The 23,497-nt window shown below is 40.4% G+C and overlaps 1 protein-coding gene and 1 long non-coding RNA gene across 2 annotated transcripts in view; one reads left to right on the top strand and one right to left on the bottom strand.

Annotated features, from left to right (window-relative positions):
* LOC116738316 overlaps positions 1-16,795 on the bottom strand; it is a 45,334-nt gene extending 28,539 nt beyond the window's left edge. Inside the window, exons 1-3 of the long non-coding RNA XR_004344106.1 lie at positions 16,754-16,795; positions 14,099-14,167; positions 10,515-12,474 (exon numbers count right to left, since the gene is read on the bottom strand). This is a non-coding gene — a long non-coding RNA (uncharacterized LOC116738316). The remainder of the gene's footprint in view (positions 1-10,514; positions 12,475-14,098; positions 14,168-16,753) is intronic.
* Positions 1-23,497, top strand: part of CYYR1 (cysteine and tyrosine rich 1) — a 105,823-nt gene that overhangs the window by 35,886 nt on the left and 46,440 nt on the right. The gene's annotated exons all lie outside the window — the stretch shown is intronic.

Raw genomic sequence — 23,497 nt, 5'->3', positions numbered from 1 at the left:
GTAGGAATCACGGTAATCTTTTTTATCACATTATCCATCGCGTATATCTTGAAATAATATTTTCATTCATCATTACTTCAGCAGTTATTAGATCAAACTCTAAAGCTTATTATATGATGCATTAATAAAAAGCACATATTATTGTATCACAGATTTATTTTTAAAACTTTGCTATAATTGGTTCCATGCATTTAAATACATCCTGAAATAGGGTCTACAGGCTTCACCAGACTGCCATGGCACAAAATAAGTTAAGAACCCCTAAAATGCAGATACAGGCATTTGGAGATTTCCCCCAGCCAAACAAATGATCTCATAGTGAGATGCACAGATCAGGAAACTACACTTATGCTTCCCAGTCTAGTTCATTTGGGCCTCACTTTTAAATATGATTTGACAGCTAAGGAAGACCAGACATTAAGGACAGCCTCTACTCTGAAAGGTAGAGCCGGAACAAAACAAAATAGGGAGAAACAAAGAAGGGAGAGGAACAAAGTGGTAAAATAAACTCATGAAAAAAGAACATCGTGATTAATATCCAAAGAGAACTAAGAGACTCTATTTCATCTGTAAAACAAGACCAGAACAATACACATACAAAGGAGCAAAGAATCCAAAGGACTTCTTGAAAACTCAATTAAGATAGATTCAATAAGGGTGCCTGAGTGGCTCAGTCTGTTGAACACCCGACTCTTGAGTTTGGCTCGTGGTTCGTGAGATGGAGCCCCACGTTTGGGATTCTCTCTCCTCTCTCTTTCTGTCCCTCCCCACTTCCTGCTCATTTGTGCACTTTTCTCTCTCTCTCAAAATAAATAAACATTAAAAACAAAAAGATTCTCTCTTCTGTGCCCCTCTAAAATAAAAGAAAAAGATAGCTTCAATAAAATGTTCAACAGATGGGTGGAAAATAACATTAAGGACAACATTACTCTTTTCCTTCTTTCAGGAAGTGGGAAAAAAAAGTCAAAAAAATGAAAATGGTATTTTATTTGCTCTGCCTAGTCTCCATTTCTAAATCATTGCCGTGGTTAGTGAACACCTTCTGATCTCCACTTCTGCACCCTACCACTCCCCTACAATGCCCCCACCCACACCTATTCACCTATATAGGGGCAGCTGGTTGAAAATGAGAGGGCAGAAAATGGGTTGGTTTTAGGCAGGGTACCAGTAACTTGCTCTTTCCATGGACCACAGTATCTGATAAACGAAAGTTCATCTCTATGGTGACCGCTACTGTTCTTACCAGATATTTCTAGTTGTCTGCCTACCAGCCTCATGGCGGTAGGCTCCTCCTTCTCCGTAGTTTGAGGTCAAGCATTGCCCTGTGGCTTACTTCGATCTTACATCTGCTCTTTATGTGTTCTGGGTGGTGAACCATAGGGGGATGCGATGCCACACCGAAGAACAACATAGAAGAAGCCAGCTTGGACCCTTTGGTATCTGAGCCTTGATCTTATTATGCATAAGTTACCTGGAGCCCAGTGGTTTTAAGTCAAACACTACATACATCAATACCTGATTCTAGCACCACATGGTCTCTGAGTCCCTGCCTATACCATTCTTTCTATCTGATAAGCTCTCCCTAGGCCTTCTCCTGTACCCTTCACTTAATTAATTAGCACACTTATCCATCACAGTCCTTTCCAATAATTCCCCTAGGAAAGCTTCTCTGAATCCACACATCATGTAAGTTTCCCTGGCTGTATGCTCCTACCCTTGTACTTTTGCTTCACAGCGTTTACAAATTCTTGGCTCTTTCGCATGATTCTTTGAATGCAGGATCTTTGGCTGGGCCTGGTACACAGTAGGTTCTCCATAAATATCTACTGAATGATGGAACAAGTGCACCTAGCATCAAGAAAGCTGAGAATAAGTCTGGAGGATATAGAAATGATGCGTTGGGGGAATGCAGAAATAAAGATCAGGGCACAGATGCAAAGAGCCAGTCGAAGGGCTGGTGTGGTGGTGCTCAGGTAACATCCAGAAGCAGGTCCATTTCCATTCCAGTGTCTCAGGGCTGCCAGTGTTATAAAAATAGTGACTGGAAATCAAAGGGGAAAAGTTACCACTTTCTTTCTACCTACGTATTGAATTTTAAAAGCAAACCTTCAGGCCCCTTATAATCACATTAGAGTGACTCCTGCCATGCTTTTCTAAAACGAAAGCCTCTGAAGTATGGAGGCCATGGTGTTTAAAATGTACTAAGGAGACTTACACCATCTGAAAAAAATCCCAAGTTCCTGCCATACCCGATTTTGAAATTCTATAATTTGATATTGCCTTCCTCTGGTAATGTACACTATTTCTTAATTCATAATAGATCATACATATGCCCATTTGTTAAAATCACAATAAAACAGCTCATAGAAAAGCAGAGCTTAAGACCTGTGTGGCTTTCAACGATATATTACATCTTTCTCTTCCATGCTTCTCTGGAAACTCTGATTCTTAAGTAGCCTTACGTAAGGAGACATACAAACGCACTGGTGGTCTACTGGAGAGGCAAGTTACAAATATCTCCACGTGAAAGTACCTCAGAGTTCACTCAACTCTTGAGCCTGATAGAGAAACTGAAGCAGCCCTTGGAGGGTGGGATCTGAGAGTGACCATTGACCTACTGTGGCCCTCAGACAACCCTCAGAATGCTGACAGGGCGTATATAATGAATGAAGTTAGAGAGTCTTCTACATTTTAAAGGGTGCTGTAACAAAACCCGATTTAAAGCTCATTGACTTTCCTCCATAGCCATAGTAAAGGTCTCCTAAGCCTGTCTCTCTCCACCCAAATGAATAGAATGAGCAAAACTCCAACAGTACTGTTCTTTCTTCGTTTAATGTTTTATTTATTTTTGAGAGAGAGAGAGAGAGAGCGGGAGACAGGCAGAGAGAAGGAGACACAGAATCTGAAGCAGGTCCAGGCTCCAAGCTGTCAGCCCAGAGCCCACCACAGGGCTCGAACTTATGAACTATGAGATCATGATCTGAGCCAAAGTTGGATGCCTAACCGACTGAGCCACCCAGGTGCCCCAGTATTGTTTTTTATAATAGCTAAAGTATTCTGCATTCCTCCTTTTATAAATTTCCCCCTCCTGCTCTTTTCCCTCACTCAGCAAAACTAGTTTACTCCCTTAAACTAGTTTACTCTTTTATCCAAAAGAGAGACTCACTTTGAGCCAGGCTGTGTCTGTGCCACTCTGTTTTAACAGGAATTACACCTAGCAGCTGCAGTGTCCACAGACAAATGCCCAGTGGCTTCTGGGAAACAAAATGAACAAAGAATGAATGAGTGAATGGAAATAATGCAAGTTCTAGGTAGAGTGTATTTCTGTCACAGCCATTCTTTAAAATGGGAGTAGTCCTATTTTCCTTGCAAGCGTAAAGAGTAACATTAATTGTTTAAGAGTTATGCAAGCAGCCATATGGTGACTGTCAAGTTCCTAGCAGGAAGCAGCACACTCAAAGGGGAGATTGGAGAGAGTTTAAGAAAAGGATCTTTCATAAAGGTGCAGATGGGGACTGGAGAAACCAACAAAAGATGGTGCAATGTTCTAGGCTATCAACAGCTGAGAGCCTTTCCCAAGGGACAAGGAAAGAGAGGTTACCCAAGTCCACACAGAGTACCTGTATGAAAAGGACCTCCCACCAGAGCTATGACTATCCCTGGAAGGCAGCCAGCTGACTGGAGGGATAGCCATAGCGTCCTAGGACTCATTCTCATGTTCCTTTCAACCTCCAATCCCCCATATCCAGTTTGGCCAAACCCAAGCATACGTCAGAAGGCAAGTTGGTGTATTGACACAGTTGTTATGGGTCAGCCTTCCTGACTATTGAGCAAGACGGAGAGGGCTGGAAGGTGGGTCAGGAGGGGTAAGAAAATATCCAGTATATTAACACACAGTAGAGACGGAATGCATGGCCACCGACTCTGAAGCTGAGTGTGATAAAGTAAGAAAGTGGTGACTCCTATTCATTGATTCACTCATTTAACATTAGCCCTTTATTCAGCCCCCATCCTGTAAAAGAATTCTGCTAGGTCCTGAGCGTACAAAGAAATAAAGCATGATTTCTGCCTACAAGGAGTTGTAATGGGGCAATCAGACACGTAAATAAGCAACTGACAACACATCATAGTGATATTAGTGAAATATTGACAACGTATTTTACAAGGTCATTCTTTTGAGATTCGGGTTGACAAATTCCTTACACTGATTTGAGACACATGCCGACAGTGCCAGAAATACTGGTGAATAGCATGACAGGTGTGCTTACAGCTCCATGTACTTAGAATTTGCTACTAAATTTTATATTATTTGAATCAGTCTTAGAGCAAATACATCTGAGTTTTAAATTCTTCAAACCTTCTAGGCCTTTTGCTGTGAAAGAGTAAGTGGCTTTGGCTGGTTATGTTCCATGACCAGTGTTTGCTAACATTCACTTTTGCAATTGGTCCCCTCTCAGAACCAATGCCAAGCATCGCACACAAAATACACACACACACACACACACACACACACACCCTGCTACCACCACCACCACCACCAATGACAACAGCAACAGCCTAGTTGATGTTTTGTCACGACCAGTTCTGGCACGCGCTGCATGCCGTGTGGCCGAAGTGACAGGATACTCAACTTCTATACCAGTAAAATTCCTCCATTAACAACACATAACTTGATTACGGCAGAAAACGATCGTGCGGGCTGGTTATGAAGGGCTTGAATTCCATAAGCGTTTCTCAGCTCCGACGACTTTTATAACACACAAATACAAGCAGATTGACCAACCTAAGCTTCACAGTGTATGTCAAATGATATAGTGTGGGTTTGTTAGTCTCCAATGGAAGATCTGTTCATGTACTCACCATCGTTGTAGAGCTGCTGACCAATACATGTTTGTATTCCTGAAGATATCTATATCAGTGTTGTGCCATAACTCATCATTGTCACTAGAAAAAATGGGATGGGTGCAGTAACATAAAACTGTCAAGAAAGGAGTCCTCATGGGTATTTACCCAAAGAAAATGAAAACACTAACTCAAAAAGACACATTCACCCCTATGTTTATTGCAGCATTGTTTACAATAGCCAAGATATGGATGCAACCTAAGTGTCCAGAGATAGATGAATGGATAAAGATGTAGTGTGTATATACAATATATGCAATGGAATATTACTCAGCAACAAAAAAGAATGTTGCCATTTGCAACAGCATGGCCGGACCTATGGTATTTTGCTTACTGGAATAAGTCAGACAGAGAAAGGCAATTACCATGTGATTTCAATCATATGTGGACTCTAAAAAAAAAAAAACAACCAAATGAACAAATAAAAAGCAGAAATAGGCCCATAAATACAGAGAACAAACTGGTGGTTGCCAGAGGGGCAGTGGTGGGGGGTGGGCAAAATGGATGAAGGGGAGTAGAAGGTTACGGAATGAATGAATCAAAAGGATGAAAGTTACGGCACAGGGAACATAGTCAGTGGTTTTGTAATGTCATTGCATGGTGCCAGATGGTAGCGACATTGGCAGTGAGTACAACATACAGGATAGAGAAGGTGAATCACTGTGTTGTACACCTGAAACTAATGTAACATTGTGTGTCGATACTATACTTCAAGAAAAAATTAATTTTAATTTTTCTTAACATTTATTCATTTTTGAGAGTGAGAGAGACAGAGTATGAGCGGGGGAGGGGCAGAGAGACAGAGAGAGACACAGAATCCGAAGCCGGCTCCAGGCTCCGAGCTGTCAGCACAGGGCCCGACGCGGGGCTCGAACCCATGAACCGCGAGATCATGACCTGAGCCGAAGTCGGACGCTCAACCGACTGAGCCACCCAGGCGCCCCAAAAAATTAATTTAAAAAAAGGCAAGGAACTTCCAAAGATCTTTTGCTTCCTTATTTTGAAGACCCATTATTACCAAAGGTCTAAGAGCTAACTCCCTCTAAAGGCCTCCTAATATACCTCTGCTCGTCAATCATTCTAGCAAACAGCTTAAGTGCTTAATAACGTAAAATCCAGTAGCACTGAACCACAGTGACCTCTGTCAAAAACAACATTACCTGCAGCTGATAATTTTAAATTAAGTGAAATAGAGACTGGTGGTATTGTCCCTGACGGTCGCAAGCTGTGTCTCCCTGTGCCTTCAGGATCTTGTGTCTTTTTGTGCCACACTGTTGGTCCAGCCAGCCTCCGGGTCTGCAGTAGTGTGCCCTGATTCCCAGCCCGTGCCAACGGCTGCTGCTGGCTCCAGCAAAACCGTGTTCTGTATACATTTCACCCATTTGAAGCAAAGCCGAGAGTGATCATTTGTATTCTAAGATTCAGTTCAAAGTTGTGGTTATCTGTTTTCTTCACACATTTTATGCTTTACAAATGTAATGCATAACACTCATTAATTCAATATATGAATTACATGTGTGTGTTCCATATGAATACGTGACTCAATCTATAAAAGGTCATTTGTATCCAGTTTATCAGAAGCTCATTTATTTCATAAAACTCTTGTACCTTTCTAAAACGATGCAAAAGGAGCATATGTAACAAAATCTGATGTGACAGACACAGAATGGGCTTTGAACTCAGTAAGTAGACTTCTATTCAAATCGCACATTTGCCACTTACTCACCAGGTGACTTTAGACAACTTAGTAAACCCCTCTGAGCCTTACTGTCTTTGTGTGGTCAGTGGCAATGACAATACACAACTATTGGATTGTTGTGAGAAATAAGCAAAATAAGTAAAGTATCTTTGTAAAACATAGAGAGGAAGGACTCAGTATTTTAATTTCTTTATGTCCCTTTGTTTGCTATTAATAGTGGACTACGTGTGTGTGAAATAGATACCAAACCAACAAAACTTTATGGTTTAGCCTGCCTGTCCCAGAAAACCTGTGTTGAAAAGGCTCACGAGAGATTTATTTGAATGTGCTTCCTTCTTTTACACACTTTCTTGTCTGACGGCCACAGATACTCAGTAACCGAGCTCCTCAATAACAAGGCAAATTGATTTCCAATTCGGACATTTCTTCCGATTATATAAATGAAGATACCATCTCAGTAGATTGAACTGAATCTTAGATTTTATTTTCACATCTTTCCCCATTTTAGGGTCTTTCCAACAAATTTCTAGCAAATGCTATTTACAGGAATTTCTAAAAAGAGACCAAAGGCTTTTAATTGTAAACCTTTTGAGCTAAAAGCAGAAATTCAGTAACTAACAAAATGATAACATTTTGGCTCAAAATTAATATTTCTATTTCTCTTCTGCCAAAATGGTTTGCTTCTTTTTGATTGATAGTTAACCAGATTTCTACCAGAGCATTTCCAGATTTTTAAGTTTTTCCTTTACCCTTTCTTTATAGAATTGCTAAAGTTTATTTCTTGACATTTCTGTATGATGTTTTCATAAAACAGTCCACTCCTTTGTCTCACTATATTTTGTCTGAGCTTTTTTTTAAAAAAGGTAACAATAATGCCTTAATATTCATTACCTCAGACTTTGTAAAATATCGTATTTCTGAAGACACAACAGGTGAACAGAACCTCTGATCGCTGAGGTGTTACATTATTTGAACAAAATATTCTCCGGGGGCCTATGCAAGATTCTGATACCTAAAACCTGAATTTAGCTTTGAATTTGGCAGTGGAGCTCTTAGCAAAATAGCAGTGCTCTGGAGGAGCTGAGCTTTCTTTATGTATGATTCATCTGGCCATATTCATGCAAACTAAAAGAAATGTACGGAGACAGCAACGAAATGGAATACGTTCATCCCAACATAAGCCAGTTATACTTGATGAAAGTGGGAACCATTCAACAATCAAGTAACTGGGGCGCCTGGGTGGCTCAGTTGGTTAAGCATCTGACTTCGGCTCCAGTCATGATCTCATGGTTCGTGAGTTCGAACCCCGCGTCTGGTTCTGTGCTGACAGCTCAGAGCCTGGAGCCTGCTTCAGATCCTGTGTCTCCCTCTCTCTCTGTCCCTACCCCACTCATGCTCTGTTTCTCTCTCTCTCTCTCTCTCAAAAATAAAGAAACATAAAAAAAATTAAAAAAAAAACCAAATAACTGTCCTTAAAAGTGAAAGATTTCTAAATTTGTGGATAATATAAAGAACTACTATTAGAACTATAAAGAACTACTATTCTTTTTTGGTTGACTTTCTAACCTTCGAGGTTTATACAGCATTCCTTGAGAAAAGTAACAGTGGTTTGACTTTAATTTGTTATGTAACTGGGGTTATGCTACATAATTAAAATATAATGAGCTTACGGAACTTCATGCCTGAAAAAAAATTAAAAACCGTAATATTTTAGAAGTTGTGCTTGCAGCTTATTGACAGGAAACACTTGTTTTGGTAATATTTTGGCCTGTGGACAAAGACAAGTAGGAAGCTGGCAAGTGCTTCTGGCCTTTGATCTGGCTTTAATTTGCTTCAAATGTCCAAATGCCCTTCTCTATGTTTCCTGGACAGAATAAAGTTATGTGAGGGCAGCCTTTCCTTGACTTCTGATCATTCATGTCATAAACACAATATTTGCAAGAAAAATAAAACACAATAGAAGTGTCCAGAGCTTCTTCACTGAAGGAGTCAACTTTCTTTACTGTCTAATTCATTGCAAGCGATTGACTCGAACTCTTGGCTTATGTTGTGCACGGAAAGGAATGCCTTCGCTCAGATTTTTGAGAATTAACAGGGCCGCAGTGTTTGGAGGACATGGGATTTGTTCCCTAGATGGGGTTCCTGAATCTTAAAATGCCTCACCTTCCTGTCTCCTTTGATATCTAGAACCCTGAAGTAAGGACAAGAGTTCCGACACCACTGTAAAGATGCAAACAAACAAACAAAACCAAGAGTCACAGAGGTGACGTGTTTCCCATAAGGCTCATACAGTCACTTAGTTAATACAGAGTTGTAGTAGTGGGCTCAAAAAGAATATGGAAGAAAAAGAAATAGAAATATACAGACGTTAGTCAGGATGTTCATCAGGGCTGAGGCCTCTGGAGAATGATTTGATTTGTATTTTATTGTAAACGGCCACTCACTTTCATGTGGAGTCCGGATTGTAAGGGGCAAGAGAGAAAGCAGGGACCCCAGTTCAGAGCCACTTTGGGGAACAAGAGAGAGGAAGATGATTGTGATCCTTCTATAGGCTACGATAAAAAAGAAATTTCTATAAATAAAAAAAAAATAGGGACAAGAATATCTATTCTATTACTAATTCAAGATTTTTTTTTTCCAGGAGCTTCCTGGTATTTTCGGTCTGGCCTCATCTTATCCACGAGAGTCAGATTTCTAAACTAATTCGATCCTCTCTCTCCTCTATACTTTTTCCTCACCTTACATACGCAACTCCAAACTCTTAGGATGGTCCCAAGGCTCTTTGGAGCCTGGCCTCATCTTTCCAGACTTCCTTTCAGCCAAGCTCTCCACCCCTGTCCCCTAAGCCTGTGTTCTCACAAAACTGAACGGTCACGCTTTCATACCTGTTGTTCTTTGTGCCCAGAACACTCTAACTTTCTTCCCGGCCTAGAAAAACATAGTCATCTTCCCAGTGCCAATAACCCAGATCTTTTCTGGGAAATCAGTTATCCCAGGGATAAAACCACCATTGAATTCATTTCCCTAATAATGTTTTTCACAATTTATGCTCAATAGCTGTGTCTCCATCTCTCCCGATAGACTGTGAGATTCTCAAGGTCAAGAACCTGGTCTTTTTATCTTTTCTCATCATTGTATCCCTCAGTCTATGGTAGGGGCTCATCAGTGCTGATTGAAATAAATTAAGGTCTGTCTCATTATAAAAAAATAATGACAGGTAAAATAAAATATTTTCTCTAGAAAATCAAGATGTGAAAGCAAAAGGTCCATTTTGATCAAAACAAAACTAAATTTTGTGAGCAATCAAACTGTACATAAATTGAGAGTATTCTTCTGATATATAAATAACCTTTAAAAAGTACCATCTGTGCATTTTTCCACGTCAGTGTTTTTTTAAGTTTTGTTTTTTCCAAAGAGGGGTGATGTCACAGGTTCCTTTAAGATTGTGATAAAAACTGTTGGATCATTTCACAAATTCATATGAACACACAACTTTGGAAATAATTTTGGAGGCTTTCAAGCCCACTAAAATCCCCTCATGGGATAGATCAAGACTAGGTGAAAGTATCTTCTGTAAGCTTTTAAAAATATATGGTAAATCTTCTCTATAGTTGGAATATTGCTCACATTGCCAACTGTTACTGTTCTCATAATGTGTCAATGTGCTAATAACTAAAGGTGAAATATTATGTTGTAGGCAGCATATAGTTTTGACAAAATATCACATAGAACATTACAACATCAGTATAAAACGATGTGGATTTTCATTCCAGATAGAATTCATTTGCAAATGATCACAGTGTAACCTTTTCAATCCATACCACCACAGATCCTTTCCTGAAGGGCAAAACAGCTAACAAGGAGCTGCAAAAAAGAGAGAGACAGAGAGAGAGAGAAACATTTTAAATCCTACCTTAGTCAGCTAAAGAAATTAGTTGAATTCTTCCCAGATGTGAGCAAATATTTTATTCTCTCTCTTCCTGTTTTTTTTTTCTTTGCTTTTAATTCAGAAGCTATGTCACAGATGAGCTATGAGTAGGTATAACGGAATGTATAGCATGTATCCAGGACTGATTTTGTTGATCATTCTCTTTGGGACGAGATACACTCAAGAGTTCAACAGAGGTAGCAGTTCCATCAAGGATTGTTTAAAAAAAAAAAAAAAAGATGGCAATATTATCACTCGGTCAAAATTAAAACAAATTAACGGAGGCCATTATTAGCTATTATTGATTGATGTGAATTTGAATGTTCCTTTCGGGTAAGTTAGTCCTGATGGTTCTTATGGGAGTTTGTTTGAAGTTGGTGTCCATTCATTGTACCACCTGCTCACAAAATGTAAGAATTAAAAAGCATACCCGAGCATTTCTCGAGGTGAAATGTATTGGCAGAGCTGTATCTATCTAAATAGATTTATTTAGCATATGTATAAAGTCATTTCAGTCTGGGCTAGCTAGCATCGGTAAGTTAACTCATGGGGAACCAAGGTCGCTGATTTCATCTCTGAAAAATACCTCTCACCTGGATTACTGCCATTGCCTCCTAGTCCTCTTTCTCAGGTTACCCTCACTCCTGACCGTCTCTTCTCAGCCCAGCAACCGGAGGGATTCCTTCCAAAACCCAATTTTGGATCATGTCACTCCTCTGCTCAGAGCCCTTTAGCAGCACCCTATGTCCATGCAGAGTAAGAGCCAAAGTTCTTAAATGGTCTCCGAGTCCCTCTGGACCTGACCTGCTAACTTCTGACCTCATCTCCTACCATTTTCCCCCTGCGGCACTCTCCCTCAGCTACGTTGACCTCCTTGCTTGACTATCTGAGACCCAAATTATTCTCTGGTGGCTGTGCCATCTGCTTGGAGTGCCCTTTTCCAGGTGTTCGCTTGGCCAACTCTTTCACTGCCTTCAAGTTGTTGTATCTCAACTTGCTTGTATCCCTTCCTCTGATCCTCCTTATCCTGCTGACTTATCGTTTTATTCCTTGTGGAATTTAATATCTTCTGACAATATTTATACTTTGTTATGTTTATTGCCTGTTCCTCCATTCCTTCCAAAATGTAATCTCTTCAAGGACAAGTGTCTTAATAATGTATTCCAAATATCTCAAATAGTACTTGGCACATGGTAGGCTCTCAATAAATATTTGTTGAATCAAATGAATGAACTGATTACTATACAGCCTAAGATTTACATATTAATTCATTCTGAAGATACAACAATGAATAAGAAGACAGGATCCTGTACAAAAACTAACCGATGTTGTCTCTACCATTAGGATCTATATTAAACTGTTTGCCACTGACCACAGACAGCCCTGAGTAAAGGAACAAGGATGGTTCTAACCACATCTATTCAATTTTGGGAGAAAAGACATCTGTTGCAAGGATTTCAATGATACTTCAAGAATGTAAATTACTGCCTAATTTTTGAACTCAGAGTGAGACATGATCCTGAGCCCTTTCCCATTCTTAAGGTAATCAGTTGGTGTAAAGCTAAATCCTACCATTTGTTGGTATGTCAGCAGGCTGAACTTTAGGAGGATAATAGTCTGAGAGCCTCGTAAAACACGGATGTACAAGGAGTAAAGTAGCATAATTTCTTCTTTTCATAATGAGATTAAAACAATAGCTTCAAAAACTAGTGTCCTAGACAACCATGCTGGGTGTCTAAGTCTGGATCTCAGACGATTGCAGATGTAGGACCAGACACGTCTCAGCATTGCCTTCCCAAATGCTCAGAGAGTGGCACCAACATCTTCAGCAAGCTGTGTGCAGTCAGCATAGGTGCTGTGACACCAAGATTCATGATCTTGTCGGCCAAGACTTCAAGGGCCACGTGAGAGGAACACTGACAATCCTTATCCTCTCTCCAGTTTGCTGTAACAGAATACCATACTGGGTAGCTTCAACAATCGACATTTATTTCTTCTAGCTCTAGGAAGTCTAGACTTCTAGGGAAGTCTAAAATCAGTTAGCATGGTTGAGTGCTTGGTCCGGCCCCTGTTTCTGATTTAGAGACAGCTGCTTTCTTTCTCCACTGGAGGCGGGGGTGGGGTGGGGGGAGAGAGACCAAGCTCATAAGTGGACTAATCCCATCATGGGGGCTCTACCTTCTTGACCCCGTCTAAATGTAATTGTTTCTCAAAGGCCCCACCTTCAAATATATTGCACTGAGATTAGGCCTTCAACATACGAATCTTGAGGGGACACAAATACTCAATTCGTAATAGTCGCCAAGAAATATCTGTGGAAATTTTCCGGGGCTCCTAGAGACTTAATGAAAGAATTGTCTGGTCTGTGTCAAGTCCTGGGATTTGCTACGCCTTCTCTACCCACCTTCATCTTACTTTTGCCAATATGTCTGATACCTCATCCACTTGAGTCTTCTTTTAGAGAAAAAAATAAAGAAGGAAATATTTTAATATGAACTGAATATATCTAAATGGGCGACTAAGTCTTCTGCTACATTTTTCTTTCAGTAGCAAGCCATTTCTAGGAAATAATTAGGTTTATCTGACAGCAGTACTTGAAAGATTAGAAGTAATACCATATTAAAACTGCATATAACATGAAAAGTAAAAAAAAAAATGGATTCTAGAAAGAATCAGCTCAGATAATCCTATACAGGGTGTTCTATTTCTTTCTTATAATTCACTTTATTTGATAGGTACATTATTTTTAGCCTTAATCATAGTCAATATTATAATTGGTTAGATTATCCTAGTGAATTCTTAAATCCTGGCTAAACATTTCTTTTATTATTCCATAGAATCCCTTCATTACTTGCTGGCTTGTAGAATAATCTTCATATTAAGTTAAGCAAAGAATTTTAAAGCAATATCCTTAAAGTATTTAACACATTCTAGAGGCCAATATAAGTGGCTTTAAGTTTTATGTATATTAAGCCATAATTTACATGGCTACTATTGTCTATTTACACAGACAATTTAAAATGATTGCATTTTGGGAGGCCTCTATCAAAACGAGGGAGCTTATCCAGCAGAAACCATCAGATTTTCTATCATTAATATTTTTCAGGTGCAGTTTCCAGAAGAATATATTTTATATTTTCAGCTTTAGTAATAGTTAACTTTCTTATAATAACTGCACACTCAAGATTATTTTTTTCATAATTTAGGACAACCCTAAATGGTTGTCCATCAATAAATGCATTAATATTTATCAAATGAGAAAAAATACCTTTTAATACGCTTTTTACATGTTCTAAATATAAGTCTTTCAAGGGGTCCCTGTGAACTATCAGACTGTTACAATGATGTAAATTATACAATAAAAGAAATCATACAGTTATTTAAATAGCACTTCTTAGAAGAATACACGATCAGAGGAAGAATACTCGAATCAGTATTTTTGTTAAAGACTTTGAAAAACAGATTGTATGCCAATAGGCCTGTATATCCTACTGGTAGTGAAAAGTACTTTTAGACTCAGATCCTTACATTGGCTTTGGAACTGGCATAGAATGAAAAGCCTTAGTTACCTTCAATATACCGTCGTCTTCCATTTCATACAACTGCTTCTTTGAAAGAATTCCAGTGACTAGAAAGAACTGTATTAATTGAAAAGAACCAAGTCAAACATAAGGTGAGTGTGGGAACAAACCTCCGAGGGAAAAAATGCCCACATTGAGGAGCCTAAGAAAGTGAAATTTCATGTGTACATTGTTCTTTAATACATTTTTGAGCACTTTTTGTATGAATGCCATTCTAAGGCACTGTTGCTGGGGTGGGGGGTGGGGGGCGGACAAAAAGATGTAAACAAACTCTAAAGCTCCTGGAGCTTATATGCAACTATTATTTCAGGTTAAGGATAGAGCCATATAAATGGTATAGAAAGAAATGTCTATCAGAGTGGAGGAAAGAAAGAGATACCATTTCTGCATAAAGAGATCAAGGAGGGTTTTATTGAGGGAACATTTAACATGCAGGGAACGAGGTGTACCAGGGTTAATTGGAAGATGGTGAGTACCCAGGGGGACTGAGCACGCTAAAATAAATCTGGAAATGGAATTTGGACATGTTTGTGAAAATGACTTGGAAGGCCAGAAATCCAGAGCACCTGACCACAGCAACCAATATGTTTTTAGATTTTTTCGTGTGCAGGTTGGCACATGGGACACAGAGTACCCATGAGTGAGTTGTGAGTTTGAGTTCAATGGGCCAGTAATAAAAGAGACAAATATCTGTGCTCTCACATTTACCATGTTGAACTGTAAAAAGACCGCTTTGTCATTTCTCTACCTGCATTATTCATTTAATAGATATTTATTGAAAAAGTGTGACGGGCAATGGTAGGTAGCAGGGGGAATTGGTGTGGCTTCATTTATGGCTGCCTTCTTACCTCAGCTCCACTAATCTCTAAGCCACAGTTTCTTCTTCTGTAAAATGGGGATATGCTGCTTCCTTGCAGCTCTTATGCATGTCAAATGAGGTATTGTAAGTAAAAGCCTTATCAAGGCCTGACGTGTGGTTAGGGCTCATTTAATTCTCTCTACCCTGGCCTTTCCCAGGCTTTGCTCTCCCCCTCCCTCTGCGTCTCTTGTCTTCCCCCACTGCTAGAGCCACTTAAGCCTTCTTTATAGATTTCTCTGCTCTATAAATCTCAGAATTAAATCCAAACCTAAGCAAGAATAATTTAAGGAGTCCTTACACAATATTTGGGACTCAGCTCCAGTCATTGTCTTGGTAGTAGCCTAGCTCTGACCTTGAGTGTGTCTGTCTTTGGACTTTTGCCCAGTCACCTCTTTACAACTCCAGTCTTTCTAAGACCCGGCTGCTATTTTCTCCTGGCCAAACACCACAGCCTCACTTTATCCCCTTTTTTATTGGCTCTGTTGCCCTGGACCCCGGTCTGGTGAATGGAATCTCACTACTTATTGAATGTTGCCGATGTTTAGGGCCTGTCTGTTCCTCGGTGTATTTGTCTGCTTCTGGATTGGGTCCTGGGCTTGTGCCCTTCCAAGATTTTGTTTGTTTTTATGGAACTGAGCCACCCCTCCCCATAGCAGCTTTATTAGAGTACTAACTTGGGTCTTTTGCCATGCCACTGGAATTTCCTTGGACACTGCAACTAAGGAAATACGTGATTGCCTGTGTGCAGAGGCCTGGATGGATGCTGGCATTTGTCCCTCAGTCTACTGGGATCGTCACCAGGCCTGTCCATACCCACACCATTCGTAAAGGTACAAAGGGAACCTAAGGCAAGTCCTTACACTCAAGGATTGCAGGACAAAGTAGGAGAAATGATACAAGAGTATGACTAAGTAGAGTGCAGGGCAAGATACGGTAAGTGTGTCAGAGAAGATCAAGACACTGTGAATTCACAGAAGCGAGGAATCCTATTAGGTAGACACATCTCTAAGCTGCCAGGTTCAAAGTGACATCTGAGCTGGGATTTCAGGTTGGATATCAACAGACAGATGAAGCTACACAGATGTCAACACACAGCTAGAACATGGAAGCAACATAAAAAGCTACAGGGTACTGAGGAAAGAGTAAGTAATGGGTGGAAAGGCTGGAGAGAATCTGGTCTGAGCCTAGCTTATGGAAAATCTTAAATGCCTAGCTCGAGAAAAAGCACTTAAAAGGATGAGTATTAGAGATCAGGTTTAGTAGACAGCCACACAGGCTAGGTACTACTCAACCCCAGGAGATCCCATTTGCATAGTGGGGGCTGGCAAACTTCTGTTTTATTTGGCCAGATAGTCAATATTTGAGGCTTTGCAGACCATGTGGTCTGTGTTGCAACTACTCAAATCTGCCTTTGCAGCCAAAAGAAGGCACAGACAGCATATAAACAAATGAGTATAGATGTGCTCCAATAAAACCTTGTTTATGGACACTGAAATTTGAGTTTCATAGCATATTATTATTTTGATTGGTTTCAACCATTTAAAAATGTAAAAAAAAAAAAGGGGGGGGGCTCCTGGGTGGCTCCCTCAGTTGAGCATCCGACTTCAGCTCGGGTCATGATTTCATGGTTTGTGACTTCAAGCTCCGCATCAGGCTCTCTGCTGTCAGTACAGAATCCACTTTGGATCCTCTGCCCCCCTCTCACTCTACCCCTTCCCTGCTCGTGCCCTCTCTTTCAAAATTAATAAACATTTTTTTAATATAAAAGATGTTTTAAGGGGCACCTGGGTGGCTCAGTCTGTTAAGCGTCCGACTTCAACTCAGGTCACCATCTCGCAGTCTGTGAGTTCGAGCACCGCGTCGGGCTCTGGGCTGACGGCTGGGAGCCCGGAGCCTGCTTCCGATTCTGTGTCTCCCTCCTCTCTGCCCCTCCCCCGTTCATGCTCTGTCTCTCTCTGTCTCAAAAATAAATAAACATTAAGAAAAAAGATGTTTTTAGCTTATTAGCATACAAAATAGGCAGCAGACCAGATTTGGCCCATAGGTTATTGTTTGCTGACCTCAATCTAGACTCCATGTGAATGATACTCCTGGAATTAAGATACAGGCCATGATTGAAAACCATTGATGGCATTTATTAAAGACAAGCACGATACTGTCAAATCTGAATAAGAAAGAGATTAGTAAGAAGAGAGACAGAGATAAGAGATCATAGTTCAAGCTGTGTGTATCTGCGTTTGTGTGTGCATGTGCGCTATTTTGGACACAGTTTTTAACTGCCATGTAGAAAGTTCCTTCTGATTTGGACTGTTTATTTTTCTATACTCTCTATTCCAAAGTGTCCACACATGTATGGTCATCAACTTGGAACTGTGACCAGCTCTGTGAATGTCTTTTATCCATGAGAGCAGCAGAAGTGTTTCAAGAGAAGAAAAACAATCATTCTCGAGGTTGTAATCTTCGTGGGAGGTGGGAAGGAACCCAAACCCTCGAGTCAAGGCAATAGTACATAGAAGTTGTTAGCAAAAGGAAACAAAGGAGCATTCGCTTGGCAATAGCCCGGTCCTATTTTATCATAACATCACATAAAACATCCTATAAAATTCACTCACTGTGCTTTCTGTTACGCTCCATTTTAAAAGCCAGCACTTGGACATGTGTCAGAAATCTTGGTTCAGTGACCTTCTGCTTCAGAAAGCTTTATCTCATTGTTGATATGCTATCTGCATTCCAGCACATGGCCGTGGGTATCTATTTGCAGCTGGCTTTATTCGATCCATTTCTTTTGTTCGTCACCGTAGAGTTATGTGGGCCAATGACTAGGCAGAAAAATTCCATGACAAAGTTCAATTAGCAGATTTTTATATGGATTTTTGTGGGTTGGTTACCACAGTACTGACTGGTTCCTGGACTCTAATATTTTAGGCTGTAATCGATCTGTAACCTTTCAATGACCATATAGGTGTTCCTAATGTTTCGTGTGTGTATAATACTATTATTAGCAGCAAGAAACGTTTTCTGAACTAGAATCATAGGGGAGCTTCTGTAGAGGCCCATCTGTTTAATGTAGGAAATACTCGTCTATCAGACATAGATACATGCAGGCAGAATGAGCTTTCTCAGAAAATAAATGGCAGGCTGAGTTAAAAAGAAGCTCTCTATAGGGACAGTTTGTCACTTTAAAACAGGTGACTTGGACTCTTTCTGTCATGATGCTGTAGATTTCACTGAGTTTTCCAGATAACCCAAAGCATATTTTAATAGTAGAATTCACACGTTTGAGTATTTTGCATGACATCTATTTATAAGATTACGCCTGCTATTGATGACATTTTTTGCATACGGAAAAATGATCAATAATCATGATTATCATTATTACCATTAAAATTTTACCATCACGAGCAATCTTGAGGTGACTTACAAAGTAACTACATGTACGTTCAGTACCGTTTGATGTCTGACAACGAATATATTTATTAATTAGCCAAATCTGTAAAAATTGATGTCTTTAAAAGACTTTGATATCGCCTCAAATACATGGTAATGAAACTTTTCAAATAGCTGACAGTTGGCCAGTATTATACCCTGTCCTAACTACACATCCATCCTTGGAACATAGGGTCGGCTTTGTGGCCTAGTAGCTGATCTAGGTAGATGCTCTCTAGCAACAGAGCATCAGATACCACAAGAGCCGCCAAACTTGTGCTTTGGGTAATCTTTAATGTTTAACATATATCATAATTTCCTTTGCATTTTCTTCATACTCCGTACATAGAAAATACACGAGTGCTGATACGTAAACAGCTCCTTACTTCGCTGCTTAGGCATCTCAGCCGTTAAGCAAGCAAGACTGGACATGGTACCGTTGTTTACGGCTCTAACAATGTTGATGTAGAACAGCACAATTTGTTATATCTCATCCAGACAGGCTTTCTAGGTTTCATACTACATTATTTATGTACTTGCATTTGAACAGTCACCTAAATATGGTAATTCTGCTTGCAGACTTTTGTAGCAGAAACTAAAAAGTCTCGCTAATACAAGCAGGGTAGGTATTATTTTCCCCATTTGGTGGATTTGAAAACTGAGACCCAGAGGTAATGATTGATTTACTCAAGGCAACATGGCTAGTGACTGGTTCAACAAGATCTATGCTCAGCTCTGCTGGATCCTACTTCTGTGCTCTCTCCATCTTAAGGAAGCCATTCCAAAGCTGGCTGTTGTGCGAAACTTGAGAAGTGCTCACCAATGCCCAGGGTTCCTTTCCTTGAAGGGCCCTTAGAAGACTATACTTCCCAACCAGCCCTCTTATAGTTAAGTGGGACCATGGAACTAGCTGACCATTGGACCATGAGCAGAAGTGATGTATGTCACTTCTGGCCTGAGTTACGTAAAAGACTCTGTGGGACCTTTCAACACAATCTCCTTCCTTTTGGGGGCAAGCATGGAGGCCATATGTTGACCGATTGGGGCCATGAACTACAATGAGCCTGGACTCCTGAGTCACTGCATGGAGGAGAGCCATCATGGTTAGTCACCTGACTTAAATAGACTTTGAGGAAGAAAGAAGCTATCTCAGTTAAGCCACTGAGTTTGGGGCTTGTGAGTCAAGGCAGCACAAGCTCAGTCTATTCTACTAAAACCCATCTAGATCCTTTCTACAGATGCTATCAACAGATGCTATCACCATTATCTCCCGCTATGATGTTGGGAGGGAGTACAAAAATTATACTTTGGCACTACTGAGAAAATAAAGCAGAAGGTAATATCAGGGTGCCTGGGTGGCTCAGTCGGTAAGTGTCAGGTCATGATCTCACAGTTCGCGAGTTTGAGCCCTGGGTCGGGCTCTGTGCTGGCAGCATGGAACCTGGATTCTGTGTCTCCCTTTCTCTCTGCCCCTACCTCACTCACGCTCTCTCTCTCTCTCTCTCTCAAAAATAAATAAACATTTTTTTTAAAAAAAAGAAGGTAATAGGGATTGGTAAAAAATTAGTTGCCACAATTTAAAATCAATGGTCAAGGAAGGACTCACTTAAAAGATAACATTTGACCAATAAGTCAAAACCATGCAGATAAATCTGCAGGAGACACATTCTCAGCAAAAGGGAATCGTCACGTTTCTGACATTTGAGGAGTAGCAAAGAGGCCAGTGTAGCTGGAATACAGTGACTGGGGGAAGACAGTAATGAGAAATGGAGTCAGAGAGTTAAGGAGAAAGAGGCACATCATGGACAGCTTTGTGGGCTGTTATAAGGACTTTGGCTCTTACTCTGAGGGAAAGCAGAAACCACCGGGAAGTGTAGTGACATAGTTTAATTTATATTTTTAAAAGATTGTTTCCTAAATGCCTATTTATGACATTAAACAGTTATTTACATTGGATGATGTTGTTGCAATACAACCCTGATTTCAGGATGTGGGGTTTGGATACATGGTTAATTCACACCAAACCGACGCTGGTGGTGTTAACTCACACTGAAAATTATATGGATGACAATCAGACCTCTATCAAGGTTCCCAGTGACACCCTGGACTACAGTGCCTTTATTTGAAACACTTGCCATAAAGCTATCAAAGAAATCCTTGCAAGAGTCCTTATTCTCCTGAACCTCCACTGTAAATCATCAAAAATACTTGCATATAATTTCAAACCAGCGCTTGAAGTGTCCTAGGCAATGACAGAATGAAGACATTAATCTTCCAAACCCTTTGCTTTGTCATTTCCACCTGGATATTCAAAAGACACTTTTTGGCTCAGTGTCTCCCAAAATAGAACCATTCTCCACTCGCACTAGTCTACTACTCCAGAACTTAGGCCCACTGGATTCCTGGTCTTTGTTCAGAAAACCCTTATTACTCTAGTAGCTCGAGTCAGAAACCCCAGAGATTGCTAACCATTTCTAGAAAGTTCTTTGTCCTACACAATTCAACCCTTTCCCCTCACTTTCTCCAGTGCGACCTCGAATCCAGCCCGTGTTCCCTCTCATGCAAATTGCCGGAACAGTCCATAATGGATCTCCTAGGTCCCATTCTTTGCACACAGCTACATGAAGTATCTTTCTAAAACACGAATCTGATTGTGTCACTCCCCTCTTTGCAAAGATGAGCTAAACTCTTTGGACTTAAAGATCCCGTACCATCAAGTTCCTGCGTGCATTTTTAGCCACATCTCTTGTCACTTCTAGATTGCAATTTTTACAGCAGCTACACAAGACTGCTTGTTGTATTCCAAAATCCTAAGCTACTTCACACATCTGTGACTTTGCACGTGCCCTCTGCTGGAATATCGTTTCACCTTGTCTGACTGGCAAATTCCTACCGCTTTCAGCCTCTGCTTATAGGTCATACCAACTGTGAAGCCTTCCCCGACCCCGCCTCCAGGGCCCCTCAGATGTAACTGTATTTCAGTGGTGCCTTAGAACTCATATCTGTTGCCCACACCACACAATATTTTATATGCCAAGCCCCTGAGACAGAGGGAAAGGATATATATAGTAGGTGATTAGTCCACGTTGAATGAATTAATAACTCTAAATACCATTCTGACTCTATTGCCTGGTGTTAATATAATTAAGGGGATGTCACATCTGTATGCTGACCCGCATCCTGTGCTGCTCAGTGGGTAGAAAAATGGCATTGTGTTACCACATCCTTCTTGAGGGAGAATGTAGTAATTTCTTTAAGTAGTTTGTTGGGTAAGTTGATTTAAAAAAACACTAATTTTGAATTTGTTTTTGCTCGGGTTTCTGGGTTGGTTGGGTTTTTTTTTTTTTTTTTTGGCTTTTTATTGCTTCAGATTGACTTATTTTTGTAATTCTTTGGCTTGCAGCCGGTGTTATTAAATGATTACCATTCTTCTTAGGGCTGACCTCATTTTCTTGTCCAGCGGACGCTTTGACTATGAAGGGGAAACCTGTTGAGAAAAATCAGCCTCTAGCTTCTTGGTTCCTACGGGGATCTGAATTCTAAAGCTGTGTAAAAATAGACTTGAGTTAAGAGAGCAGCTACTCTAAAAGTAATAATCAAACAGTGGGAAAAAAGTAAAGATGCTTGATTTTTTAAGGGACTACATTTTAATGATACCACATTGTTTAGTATTTATATTTTGTTCTTTTTTTTTTTTCTTATTACAGGATAGCGTATGTTCTATTGGGACATTGCTGTTTTTGCCTCATTAACTTGAAAGCCCTCTCTAGTCAGCATAAGGCATGTTTGGATGATGACTGCAATAATCTGCTGTTAGAACTGGCGGCTGAGTCATCTGTTTTCACAGGATGGTAGTGTAAAGAACTCAGTCATAGATCTCGTGTCAAAATTGAGTGTGAATTTTAAAGTCAAACGTAAAATGAACCCTTGAGCGTACTCAAGTGAAAATCACGGCAACCCAAGGGCTGAGGGTTTTTGTAGCTACTATTTGATTTTTGACCCAGTTGTATTATTATAGTCCTTGTATTTTCATGCAGCAAGTGGAAAAATCCAAGCTCAGAACTCACTAGCACTGTTATGAAAAGGATGATATTAGAAATGATTTGAGTTTTTCTGTGATTGTCTGTAAACTGTGATCCTTTGCTCATTATGGGCTTATTTTCTTGTACAGTCATCAGTGGTCTAGTGCTTAAATGAGAGGTTAGTGTCATTTTGGCAAGTGGGCACCCACCTAGATCGGGTAGGGAGCCTACAAAGGTCAGTGCGCCTTTTGGGCCTGTTTCTCTTCCCTAAAATGGAAGGATTCCCAGGCTGGGCACCTGGGTCAGGTATCCGAGGTAAGATTCGGAGCATAGAACACACTGATGATAGAAACGTGTGGAGAGCTGCTTCAGACCAAGAACACCAAGCTCATTCTGCTGTTGCACCATGATTTAACTCTAACTAGGACCAGAAAATCTTCTTTGGGGAATTTGAGTTTGAAAATGTAGCTGCCCGGGGGCATCTGAGTGGTTCAGTCAGTTAAGCAACCAACGGTTGGTTTCCGCTCAGGTCATGATCTCATGGTTTGTGGGTTCAAGCCCCATGTCGGGCTCTGTGCTGACAGCACAAAACCTGCTTGGGATTCCCCCTCTCCCTCTCTCTCTGCCCCTCCCCCACATGCTTTCTCTCTCTCTCTCTCTCTCTCCCCCTCCCTTCTCTCTCTCTCTCTCTCTCTCTCTCTGTCTGGCTCTCTCTCAATAAATAAATAAACTTTAAAAAGAAAAATGTAGCTACCTGTACAGTTCACCTTCAGGTCTTTTTGAAGCTTATTTTCTCTGTCACCTTCTTAGCATTGGCCCAGGATGCTTTGGAAAATACAGTGCAATGATGGTTGTAGAATTTGTGAATCAAAAAATGCAATGAAACATCATTAATGTATAGTGGAGGGAAAGTCCCCTAAATATCAGAAGAATGTCACACAGTTCATCAGCTGTTCCTGTCTAGAGAATACTTAACATAGTACAGATTAATTAGATTAAGGGCATGTTGATGACAAGGTGACTGTTGGCTAGAGGCAAGGGGACATTGAAGGTGGGTGAAGTAAAGGCAGTGGATTAGGA

Source organism: Lynx canadensis, chromosome C2 (genome assembly GCF_007474595.2).
Source record: "Lynx canadensis isolate LIC74 chromosome C2, mLynCan4.pri.v2, whole genome shotgun sequence".
Taxonomy (NCBI): Eukaryota; Metazoa; Chordata; class Mammalia; order Carnivora; family Felidae; genus Lynx; species Lynx canadensis.
Note: the sequence above shows the minus strand (reverse complement) of the source record. Positions and strands in the feature narration are given on the sequence as shown.